A 23,573-nucleotide genomic window follows, 5' to 3' on the forward strand; every position below is an offset into this window, starting at 1 on the left:
CTCCTTCCCTCTACCAACACTGCTAACTCCCTCTGCCTAACTCCCTGTACGTATACTGCTGGGCTCTTCCTCCCTCCCTTTATATGTACATTGCTGGGCCCTGCCTCCCTCCCTGTGTATGTACATTGCTGGGCTCTGCCTCCCTCCCTGTGTGCGTACACTGCTGTGCTCTGCCTTCTTCCGTGTACGTACACTGCTGGGCTCGGCCTCCCTCCCTGTACATACACTGCTGGGCTCTGCCTCCCTCCCTTTATATGTACATTGCTAGGCCCAGCCTCCCTCCCTGTGTATGTACATTGCCGGTCTCTGTCTCCCTCCCTGTTTACATACACTGCTGGGATCTGCCTCCATCCCTCTATACATACACTGCTGGGCTCTGCCTCCCTCCCTGTACCATATACTGCTGGGCTCTGTCTACCCCCCTGTACGCACACTGCTGGGATCTGCCTTTCTCCCTGTGTACATAAACTGCTGGGCTCTGCCTCCCTCCCTGTGTACATACACTGCTGGGCTCTGCCTCCCTCCCTGTGTACATACACTGCTTGGCTCTGCCTCCCTCTCTGTGTACATACACTGCTGGGCTCTGCCTCCCTCCCTGTATACATACACTGCTGGGCTCTGCCTCCCTCCCTGTGTACATACACTGCTGGGCTCTGCCTCCCTCTCTGTGTACATACACTGCTGGGCTCTGCCTCCCATACACTGCTGGGCTCTGCCTCCCTCTCTGTGTACATACACTGCTGGGCTCTGCCTCCCTCTCTGTGTACATACACTGCTTGGCTCTGCCTCCCTCTCTGTGTACATACACTGCTGGGCTCTGCCTCCCTCCCTGTGTACATACACTGCTGGGCTCTGCCTTTCTCCCTGTGTACATACACTGCTGGGCTCTGCCTCCCTCCCTGTGTACATACATTGCTTGGCTCTGCCTCCCTCTCTGTGTACATACACTGCTGGGCTCTGCCTCCCTCCCTGTGTACATACACTGCTGGGCTCTGCCTCCCTCTCTGTGTATGTTTACTGCTGGGCTCCGAAGCAGTGATTACAGATAAAAAATATATTGCAGTGGGATTGCCTTTGGGGACCCCCCCCCCAAAAAAAAAAGCAACTGCATCCTCTATAGTTACACCACTGATTATAGGAACCCTGTATGCGGCCTTGTACCACCCTACAGGTCTCCTCTGGCCTCTCTCCTTTCTCTCATGCCTCTATGTTGCTGCCTTACCTCACTCTCTCTGAATACTATGTACTACCTGTATCACATAGTAACCAATCATTATTACATGTGTTAGGTTGCTGACACTAGACTGCTAATAGTGGATTTCTAGTTGCTATGGGTTACAGTACCTCCTTCCTTCTCACATGTTATTAACCAGGTCTGAAGGAGAGCACATTGTGTAACAGGGTAATACTAACATCCTCCATAATAAATAGCAGCCCAGTAACAGTATACACGTTAATATGACACAGTATATACCGATTAGAGATGTGCGGCGGCCACTTTTTCGGGTTTTGGATCTGGATCTCCCTTCGTGTTTTGGATCTGGATTGGTTTTGGCAAAACCACCCTTGTGGGTTTTGGTTTTGGATCTGGATTTTTATGAAAAAATGCTAAAAATGGCTAAAATAACAGAATTTGGGCCTGTTTTTGCCCCTAAAGTATTATTACCCCCAATAACATTAGTTTCCACTCATTTCTAGTCAATGTTGATCACTTCACATCTTACAAAATTGTTTTCATTTACTGTAGTTGGGCCAAAAGGGTATACCGAGGTAGCTGGATGACTAAGCTAAGCGACAGCAGTCGGCATCACATACATGTGGACCTTACACTTCCAACCTGGCAAAGCGGCACTGCAGGGGCAGACAGGGTGGCAGTTTAATAAACTATCCCAAAAAAAGAGAAATGCTCCAAACAGCAAATACAAAGAGGTATCGGCCTTGTCATGACTGGTGGTAGCAGCTTCAGCACTCCCACTATTTCCTCCTCCATCATCCTCCAAAAATGTGTTTTTATTTTATTTATTACTTTTATTTATTTTTCTTACTTTACACTGGACACAGCCTGTCACACTGGACACAGCCCCTTGGACACTGGACACAGCCCCTGGACACTGCCCCTGGACACTGGACACAGCCTGTCACCCTGGACACAGCCCCTGGACAATGGACACAGCCTCTGGACACAGCTCCTGTACACTGGACACAGCCGTCACACTGGACACAGCCCCTGGACACAGCCGTCACACTGGACACAGCCTCTGGACACCGCCCCTGGACACAGCTCCTGTACACTGGACAATGGATATATGTCACGCTGGACACTGGATATATGCCGTCACACAATGGTTAGATGTCACACTGGCCACTGGATATATGTCGTCACACTGGACACAGGATATATGTCGTCACACTGGACACAGATTACATGTCGTCACACTGGACACTGGATATATGTCGTCACAGTGGACACAGGATATATGTCGTCACACTGGACACAGGATATCTGTCGTCACACTGGACACTGGATATATGTCGTCACACTGGACAATGGATATATGTCACGCTGGACACAGGATATATGCCGGCACACATTACATGTCACACTGGACACAGGATATATGTTGTGACTTGTGACACTGGACACAGGATATATTATCATCACACTGGCCACTGGATATATGTCGTCACACTGGACACAGGATATATGTCGTCACACTGGACACAGGATATATGTCGTCACACTGGATATATGTCGTCACACTGGACAATGGATATATATGTCGTCACAGCGGACACAGGATATATGTCGTCACACTGGATATATGTCATCACACTGGACAATGGATATATGTCACGCTGGACACAGGATATGTCGTCACACTGGACAATGGATATATGTCACGCTGGACACAGGATATATGCCGGCACACATTACATGTCACACTGGACACAGGATATATGTTGTGACTTGTGACACTGGACACAGGATATATTGTCGTCACACTGGCCACTGGATATATGTCGTCACACTGGACACTGGATATATGTCATCACACTGGACACAGGATATATGTCGTCACACTGGCCACTGGATATATGTCGTCACACTGGACACAGGATATATGTCGCCACACTGGACACTGGATATATGTCGTCACACTGGACACTGGATATATGTCGTCACACTGGACACTGGATATATGTCGTCACACTGGACACAGGATATATGTCGTCACACTGGACACTGGATATATGTCGTCACACTGGACACTGGATATATGTCGTCACACTGGACACAGGATATATGTCGTCACACTGGACACTGGATATATGTCGTCACACTGGACACTGGATATATGTCGTCACACTGGACAATGGATATATGTCGTCACACTGGACACTGGATATATGTCATCACACTGGATAATGGATATATGTCATCACAGTGGACACAGGATATATGTCGTCACACTGGACACTGGATATATGTTGTCACACTGGACAATGGATATATGTCACGCTGGACACAGGATATATGCCGGCACACATTACATGTCACACTGGACACAGGATATATGTTGTGACGTGACACTGGACACAGGATATATTGTCGTCACACTGGACACTGGATAGTTGTCGTCACACTGGACACAGGATATATGTCGTCACACTGGACACAGGATATGTCGTCAGTCATCACACAGGACAGGACACAGGATATATGTCGTGAGTGACTTGTGACACTGGACAATGGATAAGATATAGGCTGTCACACTGGACACAGCCCCTTGTGTTACTGCAGCCCCTGTACACAGTGTACTACTCAGCAGCACTGCAGCCCCTGCTTGTGAGCACTGCAGCACTGAGTTAGTTAGTTAAATCACAAAAAACACAGGGTTCAGGGCTAAATAAATCACAACACAGGGCTTAGGGCTAAATAAATCACAACAGGGCACGGGCCACAGGACAGCCCCTGGACAGTGGACACTGCAGCCCCTGCGTGTGAGCACTGCAGCACCTAGTTAGTTAAATCACACTACAGGGCTCAGGCCTATAAACAGTCACTGACTCTCAATACAAGTCTACAACACAGGGCAGTGAGGGCACAGGGCAGGTCACGGAGCACAGCACAGGGCATTGAGGGCACAGGGCAGGTCACGGAGCACAGCACAGGGCAGTGAGGGCACAGGGCAGGTCACGGAGCACAGCACAGGGAAGTGAGGGCACAGGGCAGGTCATGGAGCACAGCACAGGGCAGTGAGGGCACAGGGCAGGTCACGGAGCACAGCACAGGGCAGTGAGGGCACAGGGCAGGTCACGGAGCACAGCACAGGGCAGTGAGGGCACAGGGCAGGTCACGGAGCACAGCACAGGGCAGTGAGGGCACAGGGCAGGTCACGGAGCACAGCACAGGGCAGTGAGGGCACAGGGCAGGTCACGGAGCACAGCACAGGGCAGTGAGGGCACAGGGCAGGTCACGGAGCACAGCACAGGGCAGTGAGGGCACAGGGCAGGTCACGGAGCACAGCACAGTACGGAGCACATGGCACAGAGCACAGCATGGAGCACACGGAGCTTCCCAACCACCCTCTTCCCTCTCCAAGATTGGAGTGAAGATGGCGGGGCGCGCGTGCGTCTTTTATAAGATCCCGCTCCCACGAGAATCCGACAGCGCGATGATGACGTTCGGCCTCGTTATTGGTCCGGAATTCAGGCGGAAACTCCCGAGCCGGCTCGGATCTGGCCCGGATCCCCGATATTCGGATCTGACGGATCTCGGGGATCCGGACCCGCTCATCTCTAATACCGATATAATCTGCATGTAGACTGAAGGACGATGATCTAACAATATCTGTAATAACCATGTATATTACTAGTAGCTGTCCCCAGAACAGGGGAATAAAAGCTGATCTGGATAAATGGGATTCTGTTACCGATTGTATAACTATAGACTTTGTTTCTCTATAATACTTTGTACATTCTTCTACATGTTACAGATAGTTAAGTGGTCCTGTAATGATGACCATCTGGTAACCTATAATGACACCCTAAATAAACTAATGATCCTTCAGCAAATGGATTATTGATGTCTTTATTACTGGTGCTGACATATAACCACAGCGTCTACCTGCCAATCGGGGATTGCTCAGTACAAGGAGAGATGCATTATATTCCCTGCTTGCTGTGGTCCTTTCTTGTCTGCTGTCCTCCAGATGGAACTCTCAGACTAGATCAGTTGCTGTGACACATAACAGCTTGGCCATCTTATGTCCCTGGGCCTGATTCAGAGATGATCAGTAATCTGAGAAAAAGAGAACCGAGGGCTGATTAAGCTAGAGGTGCCATAAACTGCTGAAGGAATCCGAGATGCCTGCACTTTAAGTTGTGTTTGTTAAGGGGGCTATGATGCTGCAGCAATAGCCAATTAGGGAGCAGGGGAGGAGTTCCTGCAGTTAGGAATAGCCAGAGGGTCAGGTGATCTGCCTCTCTGGTCCGAATTTCATGGCTGCAAGGTGTGTTCAGAACCCCTCCTTTACAGCTACTTTGATTCTGCTTAAATTCCTTTAAATTCCTCATAATCCTCACATCTCCTTTTTCTTTATATATCTCTCTCCTCTCTCCCCTATCTCACTCTTTTCCGGGGTTCTGACAGCCTTTCTGTCACTGCAGTGTGCACCTCAGCAGAACGGCCTAGTTATGCCGCGCCCGCGTAGATCGCGTAACCCACCCGCCCGTTACCTGCATCAAGGCTCCCCCTCTGATCCTGCCCCAGCTGGCGGCGAGCCGGCTGGGCGGGGAGGCAGAGCGGCGGCGAGACCGGGTGCGCGAGGGGGGCCGCGTCGTCGGCTGATGACGCGGTCACCCGCGGCACTAGGCCGTGACCGCGCAGGGATGTTAGTGCGCCCGCCAGGGATAGCGGAGGCTCCCCCGGTGGCGGCGCAGGTCCCAGGTGGGGTACCAGGGCGAGGGGGAATACAGCAGGGGCCGTGCTAGGCGCTCCCACGCTGTGGCAAGATGGCTGCCGGGCTCCAGCAGCGCGTAGCGGGTCCCAGCATGCCCAGAGTGCGCACACCTCGCCAGCATCCGGGAGGCCGGCGGGGAGGGGGGCACAGGTGTCTCCTGCCCCCACAGGGTTAGCACATGACGGAGCTACAGCTCCTCTGCCATCAACCCCACGGCGCCTGCCGGCGGTGCCCCCCATGACTCCCCTACAGAGAGCTAGGAGAAGGTGGCTCAGCAGGGCCCGCCTGTTGCCACAGGGCCATAGGCCATCACAAGGTGTGGAGTCTCACATCGCGGCTCCAGCCCCTCCCCCTGCGCAGACGTCTTCACCGGCTGTTGACATGGCTGTGGTGCGACAGCTAGTGGCTATGCTGACACCGCTGGCGGGTCAGCAGTCTACACCACACACCGGGACAGGACCTGGGTCCCTGCCCCCCACTATCCCTTCTGCTGGTACTATGGCTGGCGGAGGGCCTGCTTCTCATGTGCTTGGCTGCCCTTGGCCTTCCACCCATGGCAACGGGTTCCATTCCTTCCGCGGTCCCAGGCCCAGCAGTGACACCGCAACGGCTGGCGGGTGTCGAGGCAGCAGGGCCGACAGAGGTGGCCGGTCCTTCGGGGTCCACAGGAGCGTCCACAGCAGGAGCTGTTCCAGGTGGGTCCTCCAGCACACAAAAAGCGCAGGCGTAGACGTTCCCGTACCTCCTCGTCATCGGGGTCTGAATCAGTGACGTCCGGTGAGGAGGGGGGTCATAGGTCCAGACGCAGGCACCGCCGTTCTGGGAGACGCCGCAGGCGATCCCAGTCCTCTAGCGGTGACTCCGGCTCCCCGCTGTTCCCCAGGGGACAGGTAGTACATTGCGGAAACACCGCGGTACTGAGAGGCCTGCGGCGTAGCGTCAGGGACCGTATCAGGGAGGGCAGGTACGTGAGCTTTTTCACCATGACTGCCCAAGATGAGAAAGATTATCGCGAAGCGCAAAGGGGGCATAGGGGAGGCTGCTTATTGCACGTACCAGAGGTGGCAAGTGGGACTATTCATGTTCGCGGCATGTTATTTGGAAACCAGGCCCCAGGAACATATGAATGTGATAAGGTACATTCACATGATGCATGCCATGTACATGGATGATGGCGAGAGCGTATGGCGGGCCTATGATGAGCAGTTCCGGCGAAAGCAGTCGGGTTGCGAGATCATGGCTCTCGGGGCCAAGGATGTCGAGGTATGGATGGGTAAGAAGCCATCGGCTTCGACCACCACGACTGCTGCATCCGCGGCCCCGGCAGCACCGGCGGTCCCGCGCAGGGGCCCTTCGTCCTTTCGCGGGGGCGCAGGTGGAGGGCAGGCAGCCGGGAGATGCTTTGCATTTAATGGGGCGGGATGCGCAGCAGGTGCTAGCTGCAGATTTAAACATCAATGCTCCAAATGCTGGGGAGGGCACTCGGTCAAGGACTGCCCGCGCACCAAGCAAACAGGCGGGGCTGCCAGGAATAATGCCGGAGCAGCCCCGGCTCCAGCCCCTCCTCAGTAAGGCTCCTTCTCCGGTGAGGGGTGGCCGTTTGGCTGGGGCGGTACCCACTCAGGGAGGAGGCAAAATTTCTGGCCACAGGTTTCTCGCAAGGATTCCGTCTCCCCATCCATGGGGAGGTGGCGTCTGGGTGTCCGAGAAACCTGAAATCTGACATCGATATGCCCCACGTAGTACTAGAAAAGGTGTCAAAGGAAGTAAGCCTAGGTAGGATGGTGGGCCCATTTCCTGAACCCCCGGTTCAGAATTTGGTCCTGTCCCCGGTGGGGGTGGTGCCCAAGAAAGAGCAGGGCAAGTTCCGTCTGATACAACACCTATCCCACCCCCCGGGTTATCCGTGAATGACGCAATTCCGGCAGAGTTGTGTCATGTACGATACCAATCCTTTGAAGAGGCATTGGCGATAGTGCGTGGCTTTGGGAAGCAGGCGCTGCTGGCCAAGGTGGATGTGGAGTCAGCGTTTAGATTACTCCCCCTGCACCCCGAATCCTTTCGGTTCATGGGGTTCAAGCTGCCTTCTGGGTTTTACGTAGACCGTTGCTTGCCCATGGGCTGTTCAGTGTCCTGCGCTTACTTCGAATGCTTTAGCAGCTTCCTGCATTGCTGTGTCACAGAGAGCTCGGGCGAGTCAGGGGTCACCCATTACCTGGACAACTTCCTGTGCGTTGGCCCGGCTGATTCCCCACGTTGCGGGGCTCTCCTGAACGCAATGCAACAGCTGTTTGGCTACTTCGGAGTCCCCATCGCGGCAGACAAGACAGAGGGGCCGACTATGTGCCTGTCTTTTCTGGGTATTGAGATTGACACGCAGGCCGGGTGCTGCAGGTTGCCCTCCGATAAGCTTGCACGGCTGCGGGGGGGCGATCTCCCAGTCCCTGGCCTCTGGCAAGCTCAGGGTGCACCAGCTTCAGTCCCTCCTGTTCCACTTCGCGTGCCGGGTTATCCCCATGGGCCGGGTTTTCTGCCGAAAACTAGAACTCGCCTTATCTGGCCCCAATAGGCCCCAGTTCTTTGTACGCCTGAACGCAGAGCTCAAAGGAGACCTTAGAGTGTGGGAGGTTTTCCTACGCGATTTCAATGGGGTATTGTTGTGGCCTAGCCCTGCGAGTAATAGTAGGGAATTGCAGCTATACACCGATGCCGCGGGGGTATTGGTTTCGGCGCGTTCCTGCATGGATCCATGTTCCGGACAAATGGGCGGAGGAAGGGCTCACCAGGAACATGCTACTGCTGGAACTGTTCCCAATAGTGGTGGCCTTAGAACTTTGGGAGACCGCTTGCTCGATGCCTGCATCACTTTCTGGTGTGATAACCTGGGGGTGGTGCAGGCCATCAATAAGCAGAGCTCATCTTCGCTGCCGGTAGTGCGTTTGTTGGCCCGCCTTGTTTTGAAATGTCTTCAGATTAACTTGCATTTTGTTGCCAGGCACGTGCCAGGGGTGGACAACTCGATTGCCGATGCCCTGTCCAGACGTGACTGGGCTAGGTTTTGGTCCCTGGCGCCAGGGGCCGAATTGAGTGATGAGCTCTGTCCTCCTTATGTTTGGCAGGTCATCAGGCAGGCATGGAGGAACTAGCCATGCGGGCTATTGCCCCCAGGACGCTGCGTTGTTACCAAGCTGGCTGGCTGGAATGGGAACAATTCAGACTGTCCGCATCCCAAGCAGGTAAGGCCCCGAGTGATGCCATGAAGGCTTTTGTGTGGAGTTTGTACTCCAGGGGGCAGACTGTGTCGGCCGTGAGACGGCTGTTGGCCGGTGTGTCGTTCTTCTCATCGCTGTATGGGAGATTGGACCCCGGCCGGTCTTTTGTGGTGTCTAGATCCTTGAGGGGCTGGCGCCGCGCTTGCCCTGTGGCTCCAGATAGCAGACGGCCCATAGACGTGTCCCTGCTGCCTCCTTTATTGGGGGCAGTGAGGGATATATGTCATTCCGATTATGAGGTCCAACTGTTTCGCCTGGCATATGCTATGGCTTTCCACGGAGCTTTCAGGGTTGGCGAGCTGGTAGCCCCGTCAAGGCAGCGGCCTTCGCCTCTGTCGATAGAGGACGTGGTGATTCAGGTCGACTTGGTTTGGTGCCGGGTCCGGCGTTCCAAGACGGACCAGGCTGGGAGAGGTCAATGGCTGTCATTGCAGCCGTGCCCGGTGGAAGGGATATGCCCAGTGACGATGGCAAGCGCCTACGCCCTGTTGCGGCCCGACTGCCCGGGGGCATGGCTAATGCACTTGGATGGTTCCTCATTGACCAAATACCAGTTCTGCCACGTTTTGGGGCGTGCCCTGGTCTCGCTTGGCCTTGATCCGAGGGAGTTTGGAACACACTCTTTTCGGATTGGGGCGGCCACATCTGCCGCTGCTGGGGGTCAATCCGACGCAGTGATACAGTCTCTGGGTCGATGGCGTTCGGCAGCATTCCGCAGATACATTCGGCCTGGTCTATCTGTCCAACTGCCTGACTGTAGCCGACTGGACGCATAAGTACTCGTCTCACTTTAGCGGGAGTCTTGAGGTGGTCCACTTTCCCCGGGGGCACAATTCGGCTGAATTACAATTTGACATGGCGTCATGGATAGTTTACTCCGGGGGTTTTCTGTGCAGTGTGCCTCAAGGTCTGGTCGGCTACGGTTTCTTTCTCTTCTCTCCCTCTCCAGTGTGTTTGACTTGTTGAGAGCGGCGAGATGTTGATGGCATGCGTCCTAACCTGTTTACATCTTGCAGGTCGCAGAGACGTCAAGACGGTGTGGGTGATGGGACACTCGTTTGTCCACTGGGCGTCAAAAGCGTGTGAGAGTTTGACTGAGGGTATGCGTGCGAAAGCTCGAATGATTCGATGGTTGGGAGTGCGTGGCATGCTTTGGGGAGCGTTGCAGGGCCTATTGCTACGGTCAGTTCGGGACTTTGGAGTCCCTGAGGTGCTAATTTTGCACCTGGGCGGAAACGATCTAGGCCGATGCACTGCCTTAGAGTTGCGGTCAATTATTATCAGGGACCTGCATATTATAGCCCAGACGCTCCCCTGCTGCCGCCTGGTCTGGTCCTCAATGATTCCCAGGTGGGTCTGGAGGACAGCCAGGTCAGGGCCCCGCTTGGATGGCGCATGGAGAAAGGTCAATGCTGTGTTGCAGCGATACCTGTTGGCGAATAGCGGTGGTGTCATCAGGCATGACTCCATCGTCTATAAGCGGGGTTCCCTGTATAGGCCGGACGGTGTCCATTTAAGTCCCGAAGGAATGGCAATATTCCTGGACGACCTGTTTAGAGGTTTTTAGTTGAAGTTATGGTTGTTAGGTAGAAGTGCTGAGCGTTAGGGTGGCGGTGCTGCAGCCTAATGCTTGGCTTGTGGCGGTAAAGAACGGTCCTTGTTCAAATGCTGATATGAGGATAGTGGGGTGCGCTCTCCCCTCAGTGATACGCCACGAGCCCATGGCCCTTGGACAGGGGATGGGCTGCACCATCCGCACGGGTGGGTTGCGTGGGAGAGTTGAACACCAACGCTGTGTGAATGGTGTGATGTCATCTTACCCTTCTTTTCTCTATGACCGTTCTTTAGGGCCGCCACCCTCTTTTATAAGATCAATATATATAAATAGTTGTCAATAATAAATTTGACATTCATATTGAAACGCCAGCACTTGTGTCTGTCTCTTTATTTTAGTGTTAAGATAGATAAGTTTAGATAAGTTATTAAAGTGTCGGGGCATAAGGATTACCGATGGCAAGTTTATGCCAGGTGACTGCGAGTAGAAAGCTGCCGCTCAGACAGAAAGCAAAAACACCTTGGGTGACATTTAATGGGATGCGATTTTTAGTAATGTTCTGAAATCGCACATTATCGCATTTTCCAAAATCGAGAATTTTTTGAGATAATCAACTATTTAAATTAGATGCAAATTTGCGGTAAAAAATGCGATATGGTGCGATTTTTAGTCCTGAAAATGTGCGAATTAATGCAAATGTGTGGTTTGTGTAAATAAATGCATAGGGTCCCCCCTCCTGAGCAAAACCAGCCATGTGCTGGTCTCTGAAATTCAGGGGAATAAAAACATAGGGGATCCCCAGTATTTCTAAAATCAGCACCAGGCTCAAGGGCAGGTCTGGGTTCCCAAAATACAGGGGACAAAATGACTAGGGGTCCCCGAATCTTGGCAACCAGCACTGGGCCCAAACAGCCATTAAAGTGCCCACTGGGTCTTGTAGTTCTACAACATTACAAATAGTGATATAAACACACATACACACAGTTCCACACAGATGAGGGTAATCCAGGGCTGCCGACTTTGAAGGTGCGTACACACATACAGATCTATCTGGGGGGAACAAAAACCTGGAAATGTATGGGAGCATATAACAATCAAAAGATTGTTCCCAAACGCTTGAAAACCGACAGTGATCAGTCAGACAAATTGTTTAAATCAGGGTTGCCGACCCTCCCGGAATTTCCGGGAGTCTCCCGAAAATCGGGTACCCCCTCCCGGCCCCCGGAAGGGTGGGCAACCCTCCCGGATTCAGGGGGGACCCCCGCTGACCCCCGGATTGCGGCATTAAAATGCCGCAATCCTCGGGTCTCAGAGGAGGGGGCGGAGCTAAAACGGCACAATCGCGTCATTTTAGCTCCGCCCCCTCCACGGAGATCAATGAATTAGCTGCTTTAACAACATGGGGGCGGGGCTTAGTGATGTCACTCGTAAGCCCCGCCCCCTGAGCGGCTGCTGAAACTCTCCTCTCCGGGCTTCTCCCGGAGAGGAGAATCTCAAAGTCGGCAACCCTGGTTTAAATCATTCTGATATAACAAATTTAACAAAGCAGATACTTTTTTTTCTGTTTTCCTTAATTTGGGTTGAAATTTTCAGATTGTCATTTGCTCCCATACATTTCCAGGTTTTTGTTCCCACCAGATAGATCAGACAGAGAATCTGTGTGTACGCACCTTGAGAATCTCCTCTCCGGGAGAAGCCCTGAGAGGATACTTTCACCAGCAGTTCAGGGGGAGGGGCTTGAACGTGACCTCATTAAATCCCGCCCCCATGATGTAAAATAACCGAATTGGCTAAAATGATCCGATTGTGATGTTTTAGCTCCGCCCCCTCCTCTGAGACCTGCGGATTGCGGCATTTAAATGCCGAGGTCAGGGGAAGACTGCTGCAATCGGGGGCGCAGTGGGGGTCCACCTGAATCCAGGAGGGTTGCCCACCTTTCTGGGGGGCCAGGAGGGCGACCCGATTCTCGGGAGACTCCCGACCATTCTGGGAGGGTAGCAACCCTGGGATAATCATACATTAAGAGGGAAGTCCAGGCGCAGAGCATTGTGTACCGAATGCAATGGGTCATGTTGGAGGGTATGTCATTGCACTGTGCCCCAGTCCTGCTTACCATGTATGCTATCCGCAGAGCATTGCACTGTGCCCCAGTCCTCCACCATGTATGCTACTGCAGAGCATTGCACTGTGCCCCAGTCCTGCTTACCATGTATGCTATCTGCAGAGCATTGCACTGTGCCTCAGTCCTCCACCATGTATGCTACTGCAGAGCATTGCACTGTGCCTCAGTCCTCCACCATGTATGCTATCTGCAGAGCATTGCACTGTGCCTCAGTCCTGCTTACCATGTATGCTATCTGCAGAGCATTGCACTGTGCCCCAGTCCTGCTTACCATGTATGCTACTGCAGAGCATTGCACTGTGCCTCAGTCCTCCACCATGTATGCTACTACAGAGCATTGCACTGTGCCTCAGTCCTCCACCATGTATGCTACCATACCTCCCAACTTCTGTGCTGATGAAATAGGGACACTCGCGCGGCCGAAAAGGGGGCGCGGCGTATGCTAATTAGCCGCAACCTCATTTTCATACGAGAATAGATGCTGTGCGCATGCGCACAGCGTCTATTCTATTAGATTGGGGGTCTCCCAACTGCCACCCCCCACAGTGGGACAATGCCTGCCGCGGGTGGGACAGCGGGACAGGACCCGAAAAGCGGGTCTGTCCCGCTGTAATCGTGACAGTTGGGAGGTATGTGCTACTGCAGAGCATTGCACTGTGCCTCAGTCCTCCTCACCATGTATGCTATCTGCAGAGCATTGCACTGTGCCCCAGTCCTCCTCACCATGTATGCTATCTGCAGAGCATTGCACTGTGCCTCAGTCCTCCTCACCATGTATGCTATCTGCAGATCATTGCGCTGTGCCTCAGTCCTCCTCACCATGTATGCTTCTGCAGAGCATTGCACTGTGCCTCAGTCCTCCTTACCATGTATGCTGTCTGCAGAGCATTGCACTGTGCCCCAGTCCTCCTCACCATGTATGCTACTGCAGAGCATTGCACTGTGCCTCAGTCCTACTCACCATGTATGCTACTGCAGAGCATTGCACTGTGCCTCAGTCCTCCTCACCATGTATGCTGTCTGCAGAGCATTGCACTGTGCCCCAGTCCTCCTCACCATGTATGCTACTGCAGAGCATTGCACTGTGCCTCAGTCCTACTCACCATGTATCCTACTGCAGAGCATTGCACTGTGCCCCAGTCCTCCTCACCACGTATGCTATCTGTAGAGCATTGCACTGTGCCCCAGTCCTCCTCACCATGTATGCTATCTGCAGAGCATTGCACTGTGCCCCAGTCCTGCTTACCATGTATGTTATCTGCAGAGCATTGCACTGTACCTCAGTCCTCCTCACCATGTATGCTATCTGCAGAGCATTGCACTGTGCCCCATTCCTCACCATGTATGCTATCTGCAGATCATTGCACTGTGCCCCAGTCCTGCTTACCATGTATGTTATCTGCAGAGCATTGCACTGTGCCTCCGTCCTCCACCATGTATGCTATCTGCAGATTATTGCACTGTGCCTCAGTCCTCCACCATGTATGCTCTCTGCGGAGCATTGCACTCAGGTACAGTCCTAATCTGCAGAGCATTGCACTCAGGTCCAGTCCTCCTCACCATGTATGCTATCTGCAGAGCATTGCACTGTGCCCCAGTCCTCCTCACCATGTATGCTATCTGCAGAACATTGCACTCAGGTCCAGTCCTCCTCACCATGTATGTGATCTGCAGAGCATTGCACTGTGCCTCAGTCCTCCTCACCATGTATGCTATCTGCAGAGCATTGCACTCAGGTCCAGTCCTCCTCACCATGTATGCTATCTGCAGAGCATTGCACTGTGCCCCAGTCCTCCTCACCATGTATGCAATCTGCAGAGCATTGCACTCAGGTCCAGTCCTCATCTGCAGAGCATTGCACTCGTCCAGTCCTCCTCACCATGTATGCAATCTGTAGAGCATTCCACTCAGGTCCAGTCCTCATCTACAGATCATTGCACTGTGCCCCAGTCTTCCTCACCATGCATGCTAATGCAGAGCATTGCACTCAGGTCCAGTCCTTCTCACCATGTATGCTACTGTATCTGCAGAGCATTGCACTGTGCCTCAGTCCTCCTCACCATGTATGCTATCTGCAGAACATTGCACTCAGGTCCAGTCCTCATCTGCAGAGCATTGCACTCAGGTCCAGTCCTCCTCACCATGTACTGTGCTATCTGCAGATCATTGCACTGTGCCCCTGTCCTCCTCACCATGTATGCTATCTGCAGAGCATTGCACTGTACCCCAGTCCTCCTCACCATGTATGCTATCTGCAGAGCATTGCACTCAGGTTTAGTCCTCACCATGTATGCTATCTGCAGAGCATTGCACTGTGCCCAGGGTTGCCAACCCTCCCGGAATGACCAGGAGGGTCCCGGAAATCGGGTCCGCCTCCCGGAAAGCTGTCTGCAGTGTCTGGCTCCCAGGAACCTGCCCCCTCGATGGGGGGTCCGTGGGTCAGATGACTCGAATGGCATCATTTTAGTGCTGCCCACCACAGTGTAATGCCTGAAATACTGGCATTACACAGCGGGGGCGTGGCTTAATGCCGCAGATGCTTTGTACACGCCCACAAGGCAGTCTGCCCCATCACGCCCCTTTTCCACTCATAGCATGGGCCCCGCCCCCCTGCCTCACTGAGCTGGCTGGCAATATCTCAGATGTATGAAGGAGCACTATGGGGAAGAAGGGGGTATCAGTGCACTGATTCATCTTCTCCCCCATGTAAGAAGGAGCCGATGTGCGCAGGCTGATCTGCAAGGCAAATGTATGAATGGTCCACAGCGCTGACCGTTGCGCCCCCTGCCACTATCCGCTTCGACAGCTGCAGGGTGGTGAAGTCTTATCCCCACAACAACAACATCACTGTCCCTGCTGCCGGCTCCAGGCTGCGCTGAAGATCTCGCAAATGCCCAGTACAGCCGGGTAAGGGAAAGGAGATCAGTGTGAGCTGATGCGCTGTCTCCTCAATAGGACATTGCCGAAGGGGAGTTTGCGCTCCCTCGCTTCAGCAGACAAGATGTTAAAACATCTTGTCTATGGGCGATATGTAATAGGGTGCGATTTTTGGACTAGTCCAAAAATCGCACCATATCGCACAAAATCGCACCTATCCAAATCAGATTTTGTGCCGCAAATTCGCATATGTAATGAGATGCAAATTTGCGGCAAAAAAGTGCGATATGGTGCAATTTTGGGCGCTTTTTTAGTCCTGAAAATGTGCGATTTTCAGTCATGAAAATCCGCACATTTTCAGTACTGTGCGCTGTGTTGTAAAAAAAAAAAAAAAAGAAAAAAACGGCGTGCGGCCCCCCCCCTAAGCATAACCAGCCCCGGGCTCAAAAAGCCGGTGCTGGTATCATAAAATCAAAGGAACAATCAAGTTGGGGTTCCCTGGATTTTATAAAACCAGCACCAGGCTCAAGGTCCGGCGCTGGTTCCCAAAATACGGGGGACAAAATGACTAGGGGTCCCCCGTATTTTAAGAACCAGCACCGGACACAACCAGCCAGCAGGGTAATGCCACAGCCGGGGGAAACTTATTATATAAGCTCCCGCGGCCAAAGCATTAACCCCCTGGCTGGTCAGCAGGGGTCCTGGGGAAGTGGGGACCCCCCCAATGAAGGGGTCCCCCCCCTCCAGGACTTACCAGCCCATGCTGAAAGTCCGGGGCTGTCCCCGATGCCCCTGGCCGGTGGGCATCGGGCTGATGACTTGTGTAAAAAAAAAGAATTAAAACTATTGTTTTACACTGGCGAACTATGAGTCCCAGCAAGCCTACCCCGCATGCTGGGACTTGGGGAACCACAAGTCCCAGCATGCGGGGCATTAAAGGGCCCGCTGGCACTTGTAGTTCTGCAGTGAAAAAAATAGTGCACAAAATCACACTGACACCCTGTAAAATAAAAGTTTAATACACACAAAACACACACACACTGATACTTACCTACCTTGAGCCCGTAGGTCGGTCCCTGGATCCTGGGTCCGTCCTCCGGGGCTCCAGGGCAGAAGAGTCCGGTTCCGGGGCCTTGGTCCTGGTTCCGGGGCTGGTCCTGGGGTTCCGGGGCTCCTGGGCTGCAGAATCCGGGGTCCGGGATCCGTGGTACTCCCCAGGGGTACCTAAGGAGGCAAATCCAACTCACCTGCTCCCCGGCGGAGACCTCCGGTGACAGTGCTGCTCCACACTGGTACCCGGCTTGCAGGAGTTTGTCCGGCGCTGAGATGTTTCCTCCTCGCCGTCTCTGAACAGAATGATTTCTCGGCCAATCAGGAGCCGAGAAAGTCGGCTCCTGATTGGCCAGAAATCATTCTGAATACAGACGCCGACGAAGTAACATCTAGCGCTGAGATGTTACTTCGTCGGCGTCTGTATTCAGAATGATTTCTGGCCAATCAGGAGCCGACTTTCTCGGCTCCTGATTGGCCGAGAAATCATTCTGTTCAGAGACGGCGAGGAGGAAACATCTCAGCGCCGGACAAACTCCTGCAAGCCGGGTACCAGTGTGGAGCAGCGCTGTCACCGGAGGTCGCCACCGGGGAGAAGGTGAGTTGGATTTGGGGAGTAACACGGATCCCGGACCCCGGATTCTGCAGCCCAGGAGCCCCGGAACCCCAGGACCAGCCCCGGAACCAGGACCAAGGCCCCGGAACCGGACTCTTCTGCCCTGGAGCCCCGGAGGACGGACCCAGGATCCAGGGACTGACCTACGGGCTCAAGGTAGGTAAGTATCAGTGTGTGTGTTTTGTGTGTATTAAACTTTTATTTTACAGGGTGTCAGTGTGATTTTGTGCACTATTTTTTTCACTGCAGAACTACAAGTGCCAGCGGGCCCTTTAATGCCCCGCATGCTGGGACTTGTGGTTCCCCAAGTCCCAGCATGCGGGGTAGGCTTGCTGGGACTCACAGTTCGCCATTGTAAAACAATAGTTTTAATTCTTTTTTTTTACACAAGTCATCAGCCCGATGCCCACCGGCCAGGGGCATCGGGGACAGCCCCGGACTATCAGCATGGGCTGGTAAGTCCTGGAGGGGGGGGACCCCTTCATTGGGGGGGTCCCCACTTCCCCAGGACCCCTGCCCATGCTGACCAGCCAGGGGGTTAATGCTTTGGCCGCGGGAGCTTATATAATAAGTTTCCCCCGGCTGTGGCATTACCCTGCTGGCTGGTTGTGTCCGGTGCTGGTTCTTAAAATACGGGGGACCCCTAGTCATTTTGTCCCCCGTATTTTGGGAACCAGCGCCGGACCTTGAGCCTGGTGCTGGTTTTATAAAATCCAGGGAACCCCAACTTGATTGTTCCTTTGATTTTATGATACCAGCACCGGCTTTTTGAGCCCGGGGCTGGTAATGCTTAGGAGGGGGACAGCACGCCAGTTTTTTATTTAAATTTCTTTTTTAACTATTTTTTTACAGCAGAAGCATGCACAGATCTCAATGATCTGTGCATGTTTCTGCCTAACTCGCCAGTCAGAAGCTGGTCTATTTTTATTGCGATTTTTTTTAAACTCCCATATGCGACTTTAGAACTCGCATCCTATTACATATGCGAGTTCCATAGTTTACTATGGGAAAACATCTGGATGCGATTTTCAGTGTGCCTGAAAATCGCATCTTTAAAATGTGTGATTTTGCGGTAAAAAATGCGATTTTTACCGCGACTCGCATCCTATTACATGTGCGATTTTTAGAAAAAATGCGATTTTGGTCAATTTTGACCAAAAATCGCAAAAGTCTAAAAATCACACCCTATTACATATCGGCCCATGTCTCTTACTGCTTCGCCTCGTTATATATATTTATAATGTAATCATTTGTAATGATTTGCGGCACTCAAAGGGTCTTTTTTTCTCAAAAGCAAAATTTGTATTGTAATGAAGAACAGGTTACATATAAATCATGGGTGGATGCCCCGACGTTTTAATGCCGCCACTGGATTTTTCTTCAAGGGCCCATGCTTGTAACAAACTGTGCAAACAGACTGCATAAAATACAGAGAGTTTTATACTTACCTGTCCGTGCTCTGGGCGGGAGCCAGGTTCAGCGTGGAGGACTCGCGCATGCTTCCTTGTGTCCGTCCGTCCCGCGTTGATGACGTCACCTGCCTTCTGATCCTGTTGCCCTGGAGACGCATCTCTACATGAAAGCGTCTCTCCGGGTTCTAGAATACTTCAGCCGGTTGGCGTCATGCCAGCTCCCTGCCCAGCACTGAGCTAAACACATCTTAATCAGGACAATAAGGCATACTCATATATATAAAATATAACTGACTGCATCAGTATTTACAGGGTGTGGATACCTACTGTATATGTGTATTATAAATATATGTAATGGATTAATATGCATTTTAAGGCGCATTTTGTTAGAGAGTGCTAAGGTAGATGTGACATAAAGTATGCTTAGCAGGCACACTCGGATATGTTTTTTGCAAAGTTGCCTACCCTCCTGCATTCTGCAGGAGACTCCCTGACATAGCAGCAATCTCCCTCTCTCCCTCATTAGTCTGGCAATCTCCCTCATGTCACCTAGCCCACATTACACTGTTACATCATAGTTACCTCCCCTCCTGCATTCTGCAGGAGACTCCCTGACATAGCAGCAATCTCCCTCTCTCCCTCATTAGTCTAGCAATCTCCCTCATGTCACCTAGCCGACATTACACTGTTACATCATAGTTACCTCCCCTCCTGCATTCTGCAGGAGACTCCCTGACATAGCAGCAATTTACCTCTCTCCCTCATTAGTCTAGCAATCCCCCTCATGTCACCTAGCCCACATTACACTGTTACAGCATAGTTACCTCCCCTCCTGCATTCTGCAGGAGACTCCCTGACATAGCAGCAATCTTCCTCTCTCCCTCATTAGTCTAGCAATCTCCCTCATGTCACCTAGCCCACATTACACTGTTACATCATAGTTACCTCCCCTCCTGCATTCTGCAAGAGACTCCCTGACATAGCAGCAATCTCCCTCTCTCCCTCATTAGTCTAGCAATCTCCCTCATGTCACCTAGCCCACATTACACTGTTACATCATAGTTACATCCCCTCCTGCATTCTGCAGGAGACTCCCTGAAATAGCAGCAATCTCCCTCTCTCCCTCATTAGTCTAGCAATCTCCCTCATGTCACCTAGCCCACATTACACTGTTACATCATAGTTACCTCCCCTCCTGCATTCTGCAGGAGACTCCCTGACATAACAGCAATCTCCCTCTCTCCCTCATTAGTCTAGTAATCTCCCTCATTACACCTATCCCGCACTACACTGTTAAATTTTTTTGGGGAAAAAGGAATGAGAGCTAGATAAATTCACATTGAGTCATCAGCACCATTTCCCAGCACTTTACCAAGTACAGTATAGTAGCTCTTACTAACTGCTTTAGGGCTCATCTACATTTGTTTATTTCATTTTATTTATTTATTTTATTTATTTACAGTTTCTTATATAGCGCAGCAGATTCGGTTACAGTGTCTTATATAGCGCAGCAGATTCCGTTACAGTGTCTTATATAGCGCAGCAGATTCCGTTACAGTGTCTTATATAACGCAGCAGATTCCATTACAGTGTCTTATATAGCGCAGCAGATTCCGTTGCGCTTTACAATAGTAGACAGTGATAAGACAAACTGGGTAACAACAGACAGACTTGGAGGTAGGAGGGCCCTGCTGCAAGCTTACAATCTATAGGGATATAGGGGGGAAACATAAGGACAGGCACCAGTAATAGCATAGCAGTTCATTTTAAAAGGTTCCTCTCAGATGTAGCAGTACACACCCACGCTTCTAGGTGCCTCATTCACAACCTCCAGTGGCGGTTTTTTACGTATGGGCTGCAGCCCCCCCCCCCAGGTAAAATCCGCCACTGTAGTGAAGCCAAATGCAGTCTGTGAGACCGCACTGGCTTCACTGTGACTGGCACTGACTTCCTATTGGTCCGACCCGCCAGTCACCCAAGGCAGTCCCATTGGGAGTTGTTCCCTCCCTCTGGGATGCCTCTATGGGCTGCTGCATGGCAGCCCATAAAATCCAGGGTCTGCACATGCGCGGTACCTACGGCAGTACTGTCCATGTGCTGGTCCCTATATTGTACAGGCTCCGGGTCTGCACATGCGCGGTACCTATGGCAGTACTGTCCATGTGCTGGTCCCTATATTGTACAGGCTCCAGGACTGCACATGCGCAGTACCTACGGCAGTACTGTCCATGTGCTGGTCCCTATATTGTACAGGCTCCGGGACTGCACATGCGCGGTACCTACGGCAGTACTGTCCATGTGCCGGTCCCTATATTGTACAGGCTCCAGGACTGCACATGCGCGGTACCTACGGCAGTACTGTCCATGTGCTGGTCCCTATATTGTAAAGGCTCCGGGACTGCACATGCGCGGTACCTACGGCAGTACTGTCCATGTGCCGGTCTCTATATTGTACAGGCTCCGGGACTGCACATGCGCAGTACCTACGGCAGTACTGTCCATGTGCCGGTCCCTATATTGTACAGGCTCCGGGACTGCACATGCGCAGCACCTACGGCAGTACTGTCCATGTGCTGGTCCCTATATTGTACAGGCTCCGGGACTGCACATGCGCGGTACCTACGGCAGTACTGTCCATGTGCTGGTCCCTATATTGTACAGGCTCCGGGACTGCACATGCGCGGTACCTACGGCAGTACTGTCCATGTGCCGGTCCCTATATTGTACAGGCTCCAGGACTGCACATGCGCAGTACCTACGGCAGTACTGTCCATGTGCTGGTCCCTATATTGTACAGGCTCCGGGACTGCACATGCGCAGCACCTACGGCAGTACTGTCCATGTGCCGGTCCCTGTATTGTACAGGCTCCAGGACTGCACATGCGCAGTACCTACGGCAGTACTGTCCATGTGCTGGTCCCTATATTGTACAGGCTCCGGGACTGCACATGCGCAGCACCTACGGCAGTACTGTCCATGTGCCGGTCCCTGTATTGTACAGGCTCCGGGACTGCACATGCGCAGTACCTACGGCAGTACTGTCCATGTGCTGGTCCCTATATTGTACAGGCTCCAGGACTGCACATGCGCAGTACCTACGGCAGTACTGTCCATGTGCTGGTCCCTGTATTGTACAGGCTCCAGGACTGCACATGCGCGGTACCTACGGCAGTACTGTCCATGTGCCGGTCCCTATATTGTACAGGCTCCGGGACTGCACATGCGCAGTACCTACGGCAGTACTGTCCATGTGCTGGTCCCTATATTGTACAGGCTCCGGGACTGCACATGCGCGGTACCTACGGCAGTACTGTCCATGTGCCGGTCCCTATATTGTACAGGCTCCGGGTCTGCACATGCGCGGTACCTACGGCAGTACTGTCCATGTGCTGGTCCCTATATTGTACAGGCTCCGGGACTGCACATGCGCAGTACCTACGGCAGTACTGTCCATGTGCTGGTCCCTATATTGTACAACAGGCTCCGGGACTGCACATGCGCGGTACCTACGGCAGTACTGTCCATGTGCCGGTCCCTATATTGTACAGGCTCCGGGACTGCACATGCGCAGTACCTACGGCAGTACTGTCCATGTGCCGGTCCCTATATTGTACAGGCTCCAGGACTGCACATGCGCGGTACCTACGGCAGTACTGTCCATGTGCTGGTCCCTATATTGTACAGGCTCCAGGACTGCACATGCGCGGTACCTACGGCAGTACTGTCCATGTGCCGGTCCCTATATTGTACAGGCTCCGGGACTGCACATGCGCAGTACCTACGGCAGTACTGTCCATGTGCTGGTCCCTATATTGTACAGGCTCCGGGACTGCACATGCGCGGTACCTACGGCAGTACTGTCCATGTGCCGGTCCCTATATTGTACAGGCTCCGGGACTGGCTACATGCGCAGTACCTACGGCAGTACTGTCCATGTGCTGGTCCCTATATTGTACAGGCTCCGGGTCTGCACATGCGCAGTACCTACGGCAGTACTGTCCATGTGCCGGTCCCTATATTGTACAGGCTCCGGGTCTGCACATGCGCAGTACCTACGGCAGTACTGTCCATGTGCCGGTCCCTATATTGTACAGGCTCCGGGACTGCACATGCGCAGTACCTACGGCAGTACTGTCCATGTGCCGGTCCCTATATTGTACAGGCTCCAGGACTGCACATGCGCGGTACCTACGGCAGTACTGTCCATGTGCTGGTCCCTATATTGTACAGGCTCCAGGACTGCACAGGCGCGGTACCTACGGCAGTACTGTCCATGTGCTGGTCCCTATATTGTACAGGCTCCAGGACTGCACATGCGCGGTACCCACGGCAGTACTGTCCATGTGCTGGTCCCTATATTGTACAGGCTCCGGGACTGCACATGCGCGGTACCTACGGCAGTACTGTCCATGTGCCGGTCCCTATATTGTACAGGCTCCAGGACTGCACAGGCGCGGTACCTACGGCAGTACTGTCCATGTGCTGGTTCCTATATTGTACAGGCTCCAGGTCTACACATGCGCGGTACCTACGGCAGTACTGTCCATGTGCTGGTCCCTATATTGTACAAGCTCCAGGACTGCACATGCGCGGTACCTACGGCAGTACTGTCCATGTGCTGGTCCCTATATTGTACAGGCTCCGGGTCTGCACATGCGCGGTACCTACGGCAGTACTGTCCATGTGCCGGTCCCTATATTGTACAG

The 23,573-nt window shown here is 52.8% G+C and overlaps 1 protein-coding gene across 2 annotated transcripts in view; it reads left to right on the plus strand.

Moving 5' to 3' along the window:
• LOC146075992 (uncharacterized) overlaps window positions 1-23,573 on the plus strand; it is a 411,577-nt gene that overhangs the window by 75,253 nt on the left and 312,751 nt on the right. The gene's annotated exons all lie outside the window — the stretch shown is intronic.

Source organism: Crinia signifera, chromosome 4 (assembly GCF_055691185.1).
Source record: "Crinia signifera chromosome 4, ASM5569118v1, whole genome shotgun sequence".
NCBI classification, from domain to species: Eukaryota; Metazoa; Chordata; class Amphibia; order Anura; family Myobatrachidae; genus Crinia; species Crinia signifera.